Source organism: Sminthopsis crassicaudata, chromosome 2 (assembly GCF_048593235.1).
Source record: "Sminthopsis crassicaudata isolate SCR6 chromosome 2, ASM4859323v1, whole genome shotgun sequence".
Taxonomy (NCBI): Eukaryota; Metazoa; Chordata; class Mammalia; order Dasyuromorphia; family Dasyuridae; genus Sminthopsis; species Sminthopsis crassicaudata.
Window position 1 is genome coordinate 550,690,472 of NC_133618.1, and position 15,189 is coordinate 550,705,660.

The 15,189-nt window shown below is 35.2% G+C and overlaps 1 protein-coding gene across 2 annotated transcripts in view; it reads left to right on the top strand.

Moving 5' to 3' along the window:
• PCSK6 (proprotein convertase subtilisin/kexin type 6) overlaps nucleotides 1-15,189 on the top strand; it is a 240,175-nt gene that overhangs the window by 79,932 nt on the left and 145,054 nt on the right. The gene's annotated exons all lie outside the window — the stretch shown is intronic.

A 15,189-nucleotide genomic window follows, 5' to 3' on the forward strand; every position in this document is an offset into this window, starting at 1 on the left:
CTTGGGAAATTGCAAAATTCCTTTACTTACTCTAAGCTCCCCACAAAAACCAGAGCCCATTTAAAAATACTAATTTTCTATTAGGGAAAATGGTGAGAGGGAGGGGGAAGGAGGGAAGGAGAAAGGGAATAGAGAAAGAGGGAAAAAGAGATAGGGTAAGAGGGAGAGGGAAATTAGAGGGAGAGGGAAATTAGAGGGAGAGGAAGAGAGGGAGGGAGGGAGGAAAGAGGAAGGAGGGAAAGAGAAGGAGAAGGTTCAAAAGAGAAAGAGAGATTGAAATTGAGATTGAAGCATATTTTTAAAAGTTTCACAGAAGATATCAAAAGAAGCAGAAAGAATCACAGTCAAGAAGGACAACTCTGAAAGTCATATGTTGAATTTCTCATATATTTGAAAAAATATATACGATATACTGAGCCATATATAAATAGATTCACAGTTTCATGTACAGTCCTCTTTTTTGTTTAAGTATGTAAGTAGGAAAAGTCAAAAAAATTTCTGATAGTTTTATTATATGGTAGGAAGACATAAAATACAACGGCTGCAGGATAAACAAAAATGAGTATCTTAGAGAAAACAATGAGGCACATGGTGGATGTGAATAGACAACCACATATAACCAGTGAAAAACTCTAAAGAAAAACGAGTTATCAAAGAAATGTATAATTGGAAGAGAAGATGGACTACTCACATGGGAAGAAAAATGGATGATGAAGTGGACAACCAGAGTGCTTTATTGGTACCCTCAAATGTCAGATTTGAAAGGATTCATCACATAGAGGAGATCCATTGCGGTGAAATTACAGGTTGACATTAACAAAAACAACATAATGAGCTGTCATTGGTGGAATGAGTGTGATCTGCATTCCTGGAAGGAACTCCTGAATCTATGAGATCCCAGCATTTTTATCACAATGGGCAGAATTATGGATCCTGACTTGGAGTGAGGATGATCTCAAATTCCAATCTCAGACATTTACTACATGTGTGACCCTCTCTCGGCATCAGTTTCCTACATGTAAAATGAGTATGATTTGTATCCACCTTACAGGAGTGCCATGAGGATTATATATGTCTATTATGTAATATTATATGTTATACAGTATAGTAATGTACATTATATATTATATAAATTCTATCTATAAAACTTTGAAAACCTTAGGGTGCTATGTATCAGCTGGTATTTCCTTGTTCAATCTACATTACATACTGCTTCTAGACTTATCTTGCTAAAATACATCTTTGCTCGACATCTGCCACTCCCTACTCAAAACCCCACACTGGATCCATATCACCTCTAGGAAAAAGTGCCCACTTCTTATCCGAGCCTCATTTTGTAGCCTCAGCCTACCAATCTAGCTTTATATATGTGCATAATATATGCTCTGATTTATCCAGATTGGGCTAATCATTATCCTCTAAGTACCTCCTTCAAAATTTTTGCTCCCTTTCCTTGTCTTCTACCTTGTATAAGGATCAACTCAAGTTCCATATTCTCTATAAAGTCTACCCTGATCAAAATGGTAAACATTTTTAAATTTTATTTTTTTAACTTTTAATTTATTTTTTAATAATAGGTTTTTATTTTCAAAACATGCAAAGATAGCTTTCAACACACAATGGCACACTCTAAGTATTGAGAGTTCAGAGGAGGAAAAAGATCCTTACTGTTTGTACCTCTCATTTGGGATATCTGGTTACATATTACCATTCATGTCTCTTATTATTTATTTTTCATATATGCATGTTTTTCTTCTCCATGCTTTTAAAAGGGCTTGAAATACTATATGAGGCTTCTTTCTGTCTTTTATGGTGCCTATCATTTTGTACTTCATTTGTCACTTATTTATTGAGTACCTACTACATGCATTACACTTTGCTAGCAGATGAAAGGATGCGAAAAAAGTTTTATGTAGTTAGTTGGTACTCAATGAATTTATAACAAAAGTCAATATGTATTAGAAAACTAGGTAACTAACCTCTTATTAAGTCTTTCTAATCATTCTTTTGTTGGAATATGTATTCATTCTTCCTTCAATAGATGAACTTCAGAAAATAAATAATGGAAACTTCTACCTTCCCATCTTTTCCTCATTATCTCTCTTCTCCATTTTTAGTTATTTGGATGTAAGTCACTTTTCTCAGGGTGATTTTCATGTAAATAACAGAGGCGGGACAACAGATTCTCTGGAATCATCTTGCTTTAGTGAAGTTTTTCTGCTTTAAAAATAGCAACTTAAAGCGTTTTATAGTTAACCTTTGGCATCCATAGGCTGTTTTTTTGCCCCTGGTGATCTTTTATGGAAAGGGTAATATTATCAAAAGAAAACAAATAACAGAATAATCTATAAGGAATGGTTATTATAGGATGAATCAGGATATTGTATAAGCTCTATCTTTTGCCATTTTATGTAAGTGAAATACATTTGAGTCTGTACTGACAAATATCAAAGATTAATTCCCAAGCCTGTATATTTGATCCAGCCTCTCAAGAGTGAGAAGCAATATGGTGCAGGATAAAAAACATTAGATTTTGAAAATCATGGACCTGAGACTGAATTATCTGCCACTTATTTATTATCTGAGTGGTCTTGACTGAATCAGGTAAATTCCCTGGGCCTCAATGTCCTCAAATGAAAAATTAAAGGGTTAGATGAAGATAAAAGTCCAAGATCTATTAAGCCTATAAATGTAGAATAGAGTTAGTTGGAATTGAGAAACATGCAGAGGACATGCACTTTGACATCTTAGATTGGAGGGTAGGAGAGAAGTACTGAGGGGATCAGAAATGAGCAGGGCTGAATGAAGGGGTGTGTGTGTGTGTGTGTGTGTGTGTGTGTGTGTGTGTGTGTGTGTAGTGGGAGATGGGTACAATCAATCAACCGGCATTAATTAAGTACCTTTTAGATGATTAATCCTTAGTCATGAACTAGAGATACAAATTCAGTGAATGAAAAAAAAAATCTATGCTCTAGGAACTTATGGTCTAACAAGGAAGGTAAGAAGCACACATATAGGTATTTGCAGAATAAATATAAAATATAAAGGTAAATAAACACAAAGTAATTAATGTAAGGTCATTCAGAAGGGATGGCACTGGCAGTTGGGAAAATCAAGAAAGGCTTCATGTGGAAGGTGATGCTTGAGTTGCCTCTTAAAAGGGTTCTTGAGGCTGAGGTCAGGGGAGAGTGGATTCCAGGAATGTGGGATGACCAGTGCAAAGGCATGGAGATAGGAGATGGAGTGACATGTATGAGGAACAGAGAGAAAGCCAGATCTTGTAGGGTAAGGGAAGAAGACTAATGTTGTTGTTGGTTCATTGTTTATAAAGTGGTCCAGTGACATCCCAGGTGATGTCTTGACTCATGAGTGAACTGGATTTAAGTGAGGCAGAATTACTCTTTGTGAGTCAACAAAATCCAGTGGCAGGACAAGTCAAAACAATCGGAGATGGCCCAAACAGCAGTGGATGACCTTGGGGCTTTCCACATCTGACCAAGCTCTAAGCACCCCACAGCTCCTGCTTAAGCTGCTTTCATGGCCATTGTAAGAAGTTTTCTTATCTACCCATTCTGCTGTGCTTGATGTAGGCATCCCACTATCACACCAATGGATTTGAGGTGTCAGTTTTCCTCAACCTTGTACAGAGGAGAAGGTTTACCAGGGTGTGGTTGCTACACATGTCACACCCTGGTAAACCATTTCTACACACAGGCTAATCCAGCAATTGGTCAGCAGTGTCAAATTCAGCAGATAGACTAGGTCCAAATTTGATGGACTGAATAAAGGAAAATAAAGATAACTTCTATAAAAATTGACTGCCAATTATAAACATATTCTATGATAGGTAGAAATGATCAGAGAAAGTCCAAGAAATAAAAATTGTCTTCCTTGAGTTGAAAGACATGAAAACAATTGACCCAATAAATATTTAAGGCCGTAAATTTAAATAATTACTTTTTAATGTATACCTATGTATATTTCTCTTCAGTGGGCTCTTTTCTAGGATGTGACTTAAATTTGAAGGATGGTCTACATTTAAACGAATTCGTGTGGTATATTTTTATATTATAAGCCTCTTCTCAGTCCAGCTTAAAAAAAAAAGCTACTACTGCTACATTTCTGGAGTCAAAGATCTCTTAAGGCCCTGTCCAGCTCTAAAAATATATGTTTCTCAATTTCTAACCACAACTCCAGAGGATTCATGATGAAATATGCAACCTACCTCTTGATAAAGAGGGATGAAAGATTCAAAATGCTGATTGAAACATTTATATATTTTTGAACATGACCAATGTAGGAATTTATTTTTCTTAATTACACATTTGTTATAAGGTCTTTATTTTTTTTCGATTGTTGTGAGGGTGATAAGGGTGGGAGAAATGGGAGGGAGAGAATATGAATTTTGCTTAATTGAAAAAATAAAACAGAATAAAATCTGAACTATATATGTGTGTATATATTTATGTGAATATGTGTATATATAGATATAGTTTTATACATGCAAATATTAATATATGTATACCTATGTATATATGTGTATATGCATGTGGGTATACCTATACCTACGCATATATGTGTAGGTATGTGTGTGTGTATGTATGTATATATATATATATATATATATATATATATATATATATATATATATATATATATATATATATATATATATATATATATATGTAATAACTAACATTTATATAGCACTTAGTATGTGGTAGGCACTGTACTGCTTTAAAATTATTATTTCATTTGATCTTCACAACAACCATAAGAGATAGGTGCTATTACCCCCAGTTTATACATGAAGAAACCTAGGCAAAAAAAAGTTAAGTTACTTGCCTATGGTCACATATTCGGTAAATGTTGATTTGAACTTTGGTCTTCCTGACTCCAAGCCCTGCGCTCAAACTACTCTATAACCTAGCAGTGTACATATGTATTCATAAATATATCTGAACCTACAAGAGAACAAAGCAAGTTCTTCCTATAATATATTCATTTTCAAGTGTCTCAGTGCAATGGAACCAAATGAATAGTTTGTCTCCGTATTTTAGTTGGCCTTGCATTACCCAGTACTCCTGGCTGTCCTCCATTTTTCTTCATTCTGAGATATAAAATCTAAGCCAACAAGAACTCAGCATTTCACAAAAATGGCCGTAGGAAGAAACATGCTCCATGTAGGCTTTTCAAAAGCATTATTCTTCTAGTATCCTTGAAGACCTGCCAGATTATTCACAGAAACAGTGTTAGATTAAGTTTTCTGAAACACAGGCTGTATCTGTATACAAGAAGCATGAGAGTCACTAGTGGCGTACTCCTGCTTTTGACTCTCTTCATGACTGATGCAGATAACTGAACGGCCAATTTTATTATACCCACCAATACTGATGATGGAGAGGGCTGAAATAAAGGAGGATCTGTACTCTAGTCTGTCTTCTACTTTTGCTATATATCTAAATGTGACTTTGAGGAACTCAGAATTAGAAAAGCCAACTCTATACAAAGTCATATATTTTCGTACAATATTTTTTCATAGAATTGATGGTTTCCTGAAGAAGTAACTCAAAACACCTTTTTATAAATTGAATATTTTCTACCTGGCATTCATTTTAAAAATGGAGATATATCTTTAGAAAAAAAAGTTACACCTAAATATAAAAACTATAAGAAGTATCAACTATATTTTCATAAATGAAAAGTTAAAGCAATATAACATTACTACCATTGTTCTAGAAAAGGTGTGCCAATGGATTGCCCTATTGTTCCACTCATCTGTCATTTTTATGTCTGACCAAAACTTCCAAGGCTGGATACTCTTCCCCTTTATATGCTGTCTCCCCCATTAGAATATAAACTCCTTGAGGGCAGATACTTTATGTTTTCTATCCCTAAAGCTTGGTAAATAGTATGCTCTGAATAAATATATTTTCATTCATTCAATCCTGCAGCAAAATTGTTCTAGGACACATTATTTACTAAAACTTAAAAATAATGATTTTATCCTGGATATCTTATTCCCACTAGGCCAGATCCATGTGAAAGAGAGATACACCCTGCCTTTTGTCTAGGCCTCTAACCTTAGTTTATTGTTGTTTGTATATTCAGTCCCGCAAGCTCATGTGGTATATGTTGAGCTGTTATGTTATTGGGGAGCTATCACTGAACTTTATATCATCTTTAATATCCCTTCTAAGTTCTTCAGTTTAACCAGGAGCATCTATCTCCTCCAAGACATTGTCTTAGTCACTGAATACACAAGGCCAGAATTAGCCCAGACTCTCCTCTTGAAGAGTTTAGCAGTTTTGGAGCAGAAGGAAAAATATTTATGATATAGCAAAATGTGAGAGAAAATCAAAAAGAAAACCAGTCAAAGATTAAGAGAACTGTGAAGAGGGGGACTCAGTTTCACCTGAGGGAAGAGATAGTATTGGGAGTCCTCATGGAGGAACTGGCAACTGTGTTTGAACTTTCAATAAATAGAGATGGAGGGTGAGAAGTCACTTCCCTCCTCTTAGAATGTGTCCTCATCTGTACAATGAGGATAATTTTATAGCAATATCTCTCGTGGTGTTGCTGTGAAGACTAAATAACAAAGTGAATCTAATAGCACTTTACAAGTGCTATAAAGGACATCCTAAAAGAATTAATGCTGCGCTGTCTCTCTCTCTCTCTCTCTCTCTCTCTCTCTCTCTCTCTCTCTCTCTCTCTCTCTCTCTCTCTCTCTCTCTTTCTCTCTCTTCATACACACAGACACACCCTATTAACAAATACTATACAAAGCATCCCAAAATAATTAGTTGTTTTTAGCTATTAGAACTGCACTAATTCATTTGAGACATCCACTATAGCATTTGATGAGTGTATGTATATAAACACATACACATAAATATATTTGTATATATACATAAAGTAATTAAGCTTTAATAGCTCAAAATTGCACTAATTCTTTTGGGATACCCTGTATAATTTAGCAATTATCAGTTATTTTTGTTATTATTCTAGACTGGAGCCAGATTGTGCAGAACATCAAATTGTAGAGTCAGGATTTTACATGTTATTTGGGAGGTAGTGGGCAGCCATGGAATGTTTTTGAGTAAAGGAATGACCATCATAGTAGCCTTTTTTTGTGGTACAGACCTGTCATCTCTTTGATTTAGGGAGCTACCCAATAAGACTATTTCTAACACATATCCATGACTATTCTATAGCTTAATTTTAGAAATTATCAGGGGCACTGAAAGATTAAATATTCTCAGGGTCTTACAATCAATACGTGTCAGACACAGGATTTAGCTCTGTCCAGTGTACAACACTTGTCTTAAGACTGTTCAACAATTCCTTCTAGCTCTTTTTCTAAAGGAGTGCCACATTAGAAAAATTACTTAGAATTGAATATATTTAACTTGTCTTAGGAGAGAGGTAAGAGAAGAAGGGAGAAAAATTTAGAATTAGTCTTAGAAAGTCTTGCAAAAATGAATATTGAAAATTATCTTTATATATATTTAGAAAATTAAATACTATTGAACATTTTTTAAAAAATTACTTAGGTAGCCATGTGATGGATGTCTTGAAGAAAGAATAGATAGGAAGAAGATTAGGACCTAAACTGGGTGTTTGCAGTGGGAGTGGAGAGGAAGAGCTGGATGCCAGGGATAGTTTGAATTAGAAACAACAGGACTTGGCCACTGATTAGATGAGTGGGGAAGGGAGTGTAAAGAATCAGAGATGACTTCAAGGTTACAAGCCTGGGAGGCTGGGGAGATAGCAATGGCACAATAGAAATAGAAAACTGAAGAGGAGGGGAGGAGAGGATGAGTTGGATTTAAGAAACATTTAGTTTAAAGGGCCAGCAGAGCATCCAGCTCCAGTTAGCCAGCAGGCAGTTAGAAATATAGGCCTGGGACTCTGGTGAAAAGCTGAGGGTGGAGATTCAGGTCTGACAGTCATCTGCACAGAGGTGATAATTGAAGCCATGGAAATGAATGAGATCACCCCAGGAGAGAGCACAGAGCAAGAAGAGGATTGAAAATAAAAGCTTGGGGAAGGAGGAGGATGAAGAGTCAGCAAAAAGAATTGAAGGAGTGGTCAGAGAGCCCTAAGTTTCTTTTACATGACAGCCTGCTTATCTTTCTCAATGGGATGTTTGGTAGATTGTTATCATCATTCCTAACTTCTTCACTTTAGATTTCTTCATAGTGATTCTCCCTGTTTGCCTTGTTAGTAATAAGCTGTAATTCTTAATCACTTTTAATGGTGCTCAATGACTGAAACTACTTTCCATATTCCATCTACTTTATTAAGTAATATTGGTTCTTACTGTTCTAAAATATATCTAAAAATGTCTTCTATAAGACAAAGATCTAAAAAATTAAAACATAGAATCTAGTTCTGGGTTTTTCATATCCCCCAACCTCAGGTTTCTCCTCATTGGTAAGGTTAAATCTGGTAAAGTCAATCTGCTAACAAAGTTCATTGAGAAATAAAGTTGCTACAAAGCATTCTATCTGAAAAGTGCCAAATAAATACATATATTTTTGTTATTATTATTGGTGATGGTGGTGATGTGAGTAAAACTAGAAATTGTGTTAATAGCTGCAACATATCTGTCTGAATTTCATTTTTCAGTTTAGAAATAAACTGGTATCCAATTATTTGCCTTCTTGTTTGTACTTGAAAGACCAAGATGGATTCGTGCTAAAAGCATTAGACAGACTATCCTGTTACATCACTTTAGGCAAATCATTTCAATTTTGTAGGCCTTGTTTTCCTCATCTATCAAATGGGGACATTGAACTAGATGATATTCAAGGTACCTTCTGGTTATACCATTCTATAAGTCTAAACAGTGTCCGTTGAGATAAATGACTGATAAAAAGTTAGCCAAGACATTTAAACTGCCAGGATGCTTTCATGGTAACCTGTTTGCCCCTTTCTCTTTACAGCATTGACATTACCTTTTTGCATCCACTGACCTTTTCCTCCCGCTAATGTAAAAATTAAAGACTAATTCTCTTCCCTTCAATAGAGAAAATAACACAGAGACCTGAAAAAGAAAAGGGCACATGTTATTTTGACTCTTTTTTCCTCCCATTTAATTCCCTCATTTCCTTTGAATTCTTAATTGCTCTGTCCTTTTCCCCTTTTCCCTTGCTAATTTCATCTATTCTGCTTTTTTTCTATTTGTCTTTTCAAAGAGTCTCCAATGAAAATAATAATGGCTCCCTTTTGTGTAGCCCTTTAAGGATTTACTAATCCATCTCCTCTCACTACCCCTCTGAAAGATATCATTTCACTTTCTTGCACATAACCTGTTCCTTGTTTGCATCATGTTGGGTGGGATGGTACACAGATCACTTTTAAATTTGGTGTCTGAGCTTCTGTGGATGAGGGCTTTTCTGAGGAATAATAGTTTTCTATTTGAAAGCAATTTTTGGACAGGGAAGTGAGGGATGGCCAAAGGAGTGTTAAGCAAACCAATCAGTTATGTACCCCATGAAAATATGATCATTTATCCAGTTATTCTTTTTACCTCTTTTTCCCCTTCTTCCAAACTTTTTAGTACTTGGCCTTGGCCAATGGAGTAAATAACTGGTACATATGTAGCAAGTTGGTGTGCTTTTGGAATAACCAGAAACAATGCTTTCAAGTTGATTGGAATTGATATTAGTATTTCTCCTTAGAGCAATGACTTCATTCGGCTAAAAGTTCATTTTTGCTCTATACTAAAGGGTATACAAGATGGGGGTAGGTGAAGAACTTTCTATGCAGAAAAGAAAGTTTTGAATCTAGATCCCTAGAAGAATGAAAATGAAGTTAGAATCGCCTCAAGTTCCTGTTTGAGTTCTCATAAGGCTCCTCCTATTTATTTAGTGTGACTCAAAGCCAAAGAAAAGTAATAAAAAGAGTATAATTAATTCAGTCTTTCACTTGTTAGGATTGAATCCTTTTCCTAATGCATTATTATGTAAGCAAATTTTTCCCTTCTCTGATTTTGCAAGGACCCCTCCTAACACTTCTCACTCCTAAACCAAGGAATGTCAAAATCCTACTGGGTATTACTAGCCTGACATTCAACCTCCTTTCTTACCCAGTTGAGATTCATGTCATCTTGACAAATTATTACTCCAGAGGAGATAGTTAACTGTGAAACAAGTTCATAGAATTCTAAATTTAAAGTTAGAAGATATTTCTGTGACCATCTAGCCCAATATCTCTGTTTCATTTTACAGATGAGGAAACAGACCTAGGGAGTTTAAGTTGCTTGCCCAAATGCTTAACACATAGGCATTAAGCATTAGAGGTAGGATTTGAATCCAGCTCCATTCCCCTCAAAGCTCCATTCCCCAATTTTTGCTATACCACAGCTTGCCTTTCTTCACATTAGTAAGTGGTAGAAGTAGTAAAAAAAGAATTCTGTTAGGGGTTCTACTTTTTTTCTGCTTTTAAATTTAATTTAATTTAATTTTTTAATTTTAATAGTTTTTATTTACAAGATATATGCACGGGTAATTTTACAACATTGACAATTGCCAAACTAGAGCTTCTACTTTTGAGCACACTCAAAATGTATTAATTCCTTTTTTTTTTGTCTTAACTTTCTTTTTTAAAATTAATTTTATAATTAGAAAATTTTTTGACAGTACATATGCATGAGTAATTTTTTTTATAACATTATCCCTTGTATTCATTTTTTCCAAATTTTTCCCTCCCTCTCTCTACTCCCTCCCCTAGATGACAGGCAATACCATACATATTAAATGTGTTACAGTATAACCTAGATACAATATATGTGTATAAATCCAATTTTCTTATTGTACATTAAGAATTGGATTCCGAAGGTATAAGTAACCTGGGTAGAAAGACAGTAGTACTAATAGTTTACATTCAATTCCCAGTGTTCCTTCTCTGGGTGTAGTTGTTTCTGTCCATCATTGATCAACTGGAAGTGAGTTGGATCTTCTCTATGTTGAAGATATCCACTTCCATCAGAATACATCCTCATACAGTATTGTTGTTGAAGTATATAGTGATCTCCTGGTTCTGCTCATTTCACTCAGCATCAGTTGATGTAAGTCTCTCCAAATCTCTCTGTATTCCTCTTGCTGGTCATTTCTTACAGAGCAATAATATTCCATAACCTTCATATACCACAATTTACCCAACCATTCTCCAATTGATGGACATCCATTCATCTTCCAGTTTCTAGCCACTATGAAAAGAGCTGCCACAAACATTTTGGCACATACAGGTCCCTTTCCCTCCTTTAGTATTTCTTTGGGATATAAGCCCAGTAGTAGCCCTGCGGGATCAAAGGGTATGCACAGTTTGATAACTTTTTGGGCATAGTTCCAAATTGCTCTCCAGAATGGTTGGATTCTTTCACAACTCCACCAGCAATGTATTAGTGTCCCAGTTTTCCTACATCCCCTCCAACATTCATCATTATTTGTTCCTGTCATCTTAGCCAATCTGACAGGTGTGTAGTGGTATCTCAGAGTTGTCTTAATTTGCATTTCTCTGATCAGTAGTGATATGGAACACTCTTTCATATGAGTGGATATAGTTTCAATTTCATCATCTGAGAATTATCTGTTCATATCCTTTGACCATTTATCAATTGGAGAATGATTTGATTTCTTATAAATTAGGGTCAGTTCTCTATATATTTTGGAAATGAGGCCTTTATCAGAACTTTTAACTGTAAAAATATTTTCCCAATTTGTTACTTCCCTTCTAATCTTGTTTGCATTAGTTTTGTTTGTACAGAAGCTTTTTAGTTTGATGTAATCAAAATCTTCTATTTTGTGATCAATAATGATCTCTAGTTCTCCTCTGGTCATAAATTCCTTCCTCCTCCACAGGTCTGAGAGGTAGACTATTCTCTGTTTCTCTAATCTATTTATTATCTCATTCTTTATGCCTAAGTCATGGACCCATTTTGATCTTATCTTGGTATATGGTGTTGTGTGGATCCATATCTAATTTCTGCCATACTAATTTCCAGTTTTCCCAACAGTTCCTCATCTACATCACTAATTTCCTCCTCTATAAAATGAGTTTTTGGCTAATCCTAAATCCTATGATGATGTAATCTATCTGATTTCTATTACTCAACCCTCTTCATCTGTAAAATGAAACTAATAATACTTTCATCGCTAACCTGGGATTGTTAAAAGTAGTATTGTAAACCTTAAAGCTCTATGGAAATAGGAGTTACTATAAGTACAGTTTATTGAAAGTATTCTGATATTCTGGTCTCTTTCCCAATATGCAAAGTCAAAGGGAGTCTTCTTAGACTTTTGATGGAAAGCTGTTTCTGGGAGAAAAAAAAATAAGTTGCTATCTTTAATATGCATATAGAGTTCAACATAACATAGAGTTCAAGTAGGATAGAGATGCTGCTGTTTTTTATTGAATGAAAATTTTGAAGCCAAATGGTTTGTTTCATGTGTATACTCTGCCTTTTGTCTCACCCAACTAGGTGACTCACCTAAATGTTAATATAAGGGCTATTTCCAGACTCTTTTTTTTCTCATAATTAACATTTCCATTAAGAACATGGATTTTTCCTGTTTATGTTTATCATTTTTCTCATAAGGAAAAGTAAGCACCAAGCATCACTTCCAGTAAATGTCTTAGCCAAATGTTTTGTGTGGGAAGCTTAATTATTTCCCCTCCTTTCATAAACATGAAAATGTTAAGTACATAATAGCCAAATTAATCTATGCTGGCAAATTGGCTAATTATGCTAATTTTGAATTTGCAGAATTTAGTCTCATTAGTATTTTTATTAACTAGTTCAGACTTTTGAGTATTTTAAGGGAGGATTTTAAGCTAAGATTAATCTCAGCAGTTTCCAAGTACATTTTCAGCAGTAATGGGGATTAAAATGTGTTGAAAGGTTTCTGAGATTAAGCAAATTTATTTATGATGCCAATTTAGAAGCTAGTGCTAACAAGTGAAAGATTGGCTTGCCCTTTTTTCATTCCTGGCTTCTGGATTCCAAGTTACCCTAAATAGATAGGACCTTAGTGAGAACCCAAGGTACTTCCACTTCGATTTTCTTTCTAGAGTTTCACTTCTTTTTTGTTCTTTTATCTGGGTAGTTCTTTCACTCTTGCCAGGTTGTTCCTACCTTATATACTTAGGTGTAAATAAAACCCGAAAATTTAGCTTGGGGGCAGGATAACAACCCAAGTCACTGGGGATATCAACTGAGGGCAAGGTCAAATTCAGATTTCAGCAGGGCATAAAATGGGTACTTCCACTGCTGTCTGCTTGTGGATTTTTCAATAGGTTAATCTAAACCATGTCTGCATGAGTTATGCAGATAATCCAAATCATTGTGTTAGTTACATTCATATTGTGGTCTCTCTGGTCTCTTGGTGTGTAACCATTGCCTCTTCTCCAACTCAGATAGAAATAGTAAATACCACTTCCAGCCCAGGTCCTGTGGCTATCAATGATAAAAAAAAATAACTATGTGGAAGGAATCACCTTTGCCAACATCAGCTGTCATCAATAGCCAGGTAACCCCAAGAGCTCCACCAGCATCTCCAAGACCTTAGGACCTGCTTTCAGACCCAGCCCATGCAGCCAATATCCTGGAAAGTTTCATGAAGACGCTTCCTGGGGCCTGCTTCTGTGGGAGACATAGCTACTGAAGCTCCAGGAAAGGGATGAGGTTTGCCATGGAAGTATTTAGCACTGCTGAATGGTGCAACACTAGAAACTTCGACCATTTTATCAGTGGAAGTGACATTAAAGAAGATGTAATAGAATAACCTTTACCACTAAACTTCAAGTGTCATGGGACCTCTCCATCTGGCTTGCAGTCAAAACCTATAAGAGTTGTCTCTCCCTATTAGAAAATTAACTACTTGGGAACAAGGAATGTCTTCCTTTTCTATTTTCTTCCCAGTGAGTAGCACAGTACTTTATATATTCTAGGTGCTTAATAATACTTTTTCCCCTCTTTTATTCATTCATAATTCAAGTCCAAGAATAGTGAATGGATATGATCTCAGACCATACAACTATATACAATGCTAATTTGTTGCTGTTCTTTTCTTAGTATCAGTTCAATAAACTTTAAAAAAATTTCTTACCATAGCAAGAGAATGATCATATTTAAAAGGTATATAGTTCCAGCTTTGAAAAAAGTTTCTTAGCAAAAGAAATAGTTTGGTTGCAATAGTAACTCAGATTTGTACAGTACCTTACAACCTGAAAAATAATTTCATACAATAACCCTGTGAGGTAGATATTAGTGATAAAGTTCTGTTTTATAGGCAAGGTTTAGTAAAGTTAAATGGTTTGTCATAAATCCCAAAGTGCCAAAGTTGAGATTTAAACCCAGGTTTTTTAATTCCAAGCCTACCTTTTTTTTTCTACTCCATCACCATAAACATATATGCATAAAAATGTTGAATGTCAAAGCTCCAGAGGAGCTTATCAAATTCAGTCCTCTCAGTTTATGGATGAGGAAGCTAATGTTCAGCTACATCAAATCTAGGATATAGCAGAAAGAGGGCAGGATCAGAATCAAGGAGCATAGGCTCAAAGCCTGATACTACCTTGTGACAAACCGTGTGACTTTGGGCAAGTAACTTTACCTTAATTTGGGCTCAGTTTTCTAAATTGTCAAATGAAAAGAGGTTGAACGAAATGTTCTCAGAAGTCTCTTCTAGTTCTAAATCTATGATTGAACTTATAATGGTAGCTATTATGAGGTTATAATGTATTATAATTGTTGTTGTTGTTATACCTAGCATTTACATGTAGTTGATTTGCAAATCACTTTCCAAATATTATCTCATTTGGGTCTCACAATGATCCTGGGAGAAAGGAACTATTATTATATTATTATTGCTATATTACAGTTGGAAAATTGAGGCAGACAGAGGGTAAGTGACTTGTCCAACTAATATGTATCTGAAGCTAATTTTGAATTCAGATCTTCCTGACTCCATATCCAGCATTCCATGCTCTATAACATCTGACTGCCTAATAATAAATATATTTGTGTCACTGGAGAAAATTAATTCCTCAAAGGACCTCATTTATCAGCTATTTCATCTTTATTCAATATTCAAATATGCCATTTCATCCATGTTGGTATTTCCTTCAGGCATGGAGACTGCAATCCAATTGGGCCCATCCTGTGTGATCCCAGTCTATATC